The sequence below is a fragment of the Gorilla gorilla genome, chromosome 4, assembly GCF_029281585.2.
Source record: "Gorilla gorilla gorilla isolate KB3781 chromosome 4, NHGRI_mGorGor1-v2.1_pri, whole genome shotgun sequence".
In the NCBI taxonomy this organism is placed as follows: Eukaryota; Metazoa; Chordata; class Mammalia; order Primates; family Hominidae; genus Gorilla; species Gorilla gorilla.
Window position 1 is genome coordinate 24,216,348 of NC_073228.2, and position 2,450 is coordinate 24,218,797.

Below are 2,450 nucleotides of genomic sequence, written 5' to 3' on the forward strand. Positions count from 1 at the left end.
TGATAAGTAAGCGAAATGAGGACAGGGTCTCAGGTGGGGGAGAAAAACGAACACTTGTTCTGAGAAAGTGCTAATCACAAACTTCTGGGCACAATGACCTGTTTGGCATGTAGCCCCAGGATTACAACCTTGTTCTGCATGTAGCCCCCTCCTGCAAGACCCTATAAAACCTCCCTCTAGCCCCTGCCCCTTGGCTGACAGCCCCTTCTCTGCTGTGCTGCCCGTCGCACCCTTGCAACATATTTTCACACTTTCTCTAATAAATCTGCCTTTTTTTTTTTAACTTTTAATTGCATTTATTTTAATGCTGAATGTAGTCCTGTGCCATCAGTTTTTGTTTCTTCAGTTTCTTCTGGGATATCTTTTTCTTCTGGGCAACCTCATCTTCTGGTTTAGGAACAATCTGTTCCTTTTCAGTAAGGATAATCTCAGTGTGGCAGGGACAGCTCATGCATGGGTTAATCCAACCATGAGCTCTGCAGGTCCGGCAGCCCTTCTTAGGTGCTTTGTTCACTTGGATATGCTCAATGACCAGAGAATCTATATCTAAACCCTTAAATTCTGCATTTTTAAGCATGTGCAGCAAAAAGTCAGCACTCTTTTTGGGCCACCGACCTTGTGCCCAGCCCCACTGCTTGGCCTGGGCACCCCTGCCAACTCCACCATTGTAACATTGGAATGGTACACACTGTTTCTGTAAAGTGACATCTTTCAGATACTTTGTGACTTTTTGTATATGCATACGCTTGATGGCCTGCAGTTTCGTGAGTGTTCTTAAAGTGAACACGAAGATTTGAACCTCTTGATTTGCATGATTTTGTGGGGTTCTCTAGGTCAAATGAATAGCGAACCATTTTCACAGATTACCTCAGGCCACTTAGGGAAAGAGGAAGAGTGGTTAAATCTGCCTTTCTTTACCTACAGCTGTCTTGGTAAAATCGTTTACCACCTGCAACAAATAGGGTGTCACTTAAAGTTGAACTTAAAGCCCCTTTAAGTTTGTGGGCAAATGCCTGAGTAGTCTGTTTAAAGGAAGTGATGGGAAACCAGTGGGCCCAGTCTGCTAGGCGGGAGAGATTCCTTTAAGTTGTTATCTCTGGCCACCAGCTTGAGCCATTTGGGCGTGGTGTTTCACTTCTAATTCCCAGGCAACAACCTTTACTGTGTTGTTCCGGTTACATGTCAAAAGTGAAGCTAGTTCCTAAATGTTTCCTGGTTGGTTTGGTTTTTATTTAGTATTGTCAATGGATCGTTTTCTCCTCACTGACTTTTCCAGTGTATATATCCATATATATTTTATGTATCTATATATATCTATATATCTTTTACATGTAGATATATATACTGGAATATATATATAATATATACGCTAAGTGTGTGTGTGTGTGTATACTTTGACTAGTGTAGTGAAAATGTGTATATATATACTGTTACTAGTATATACACATATATATATACTATATATACTATATATACACATATATACATATACCTATATTAGTAAAATATATATATAGGCCAGGTGCAGTGGCTTATGCCTGTAATCCCAGCACTTTGGGAGGCTGAGGCGGGCGGATTACGAGGTCGAGTTGGAGACCAGCCTGGCCAACATGGAGAAACCCCATCTCTACTAAAAATACAAAATTAGCCAGATGCAGTGGTGCATGCCTGTAATCCCAGCTACTTGGGAGGCCAAGGCAGGAGAATCACTTGAACCTGGGAGGCAGAGGTTGCAGCGAGCCGAGATCACGCCATTGCACTCCAGCCTGGACAACAAGAGCGAATTTCCGATTCAAAAAAAAAAAAAAAAAAATTAGCCAGGTATGGTGTCATGCATCTGTGTCCCAGCTACTCAGGAGGCTGAGGCAGGAGAGTTGCTTGAATCCAGGAGGCAGAGGTTGTAGTCAGCTGAGATCACGCCACTGCACTCCAGCATGGGTGATAGAGCGAGACTCCACCTCAAAAAAGAAAAGAAAAGAAAAAAAAAAGCCTCAGCTTCCCAAAGTGCTGGGGTTATAGGCATGAGTCACCATGCTCAGTCTAGTTTGTATTAATTCAGTTGACTCTTACAACCCGAAATCTTGCTAATCCCATGGCAAACTCAAGTCATTTTTAGCTTGATTTTCCAGAATATAAATATATTGACTGCCAAAATGATATATGTACTTTTTTCCTCCCAATTCTTACATATCTTACTTTTCCTTCATGGAGAGTTATCACAAGCATTTCAAATATAGTTAAGTACTAAATTAAAGTGAGTTAAGTGGGCTGGACGTGGTGGCTCACGCCTGTAATCCCAGCACTTTGGGAGGCCAATGAGAATGGATCACTTAAGACCAGCTTGGCCAACATGGTGAAACCTGGTATCTATCAAAAATAATAAAAAAAAATTAGCCGGGCATGGTGGGGTGCACCTGTAATCCCAGCTATCTGGAAGTCTGAGGCAGGAG

At 42.2% G+C, this 2,450-nt stretch overlaps 1 pseudogene; it reads right to left on the bottom strand.

The window, feature by feature from the left end:
• Positions 1 to 301: 301 nt before the first annotated feature.
• LOC101132285 (large ribosomal subunit protein uL22-like) lies at positions 302 to 854 on the bottom strand (annotated as a pseudogene).
• Between the last annotated feature and the right edge of the window lie 1,596 nt (positions 855 to 2,450).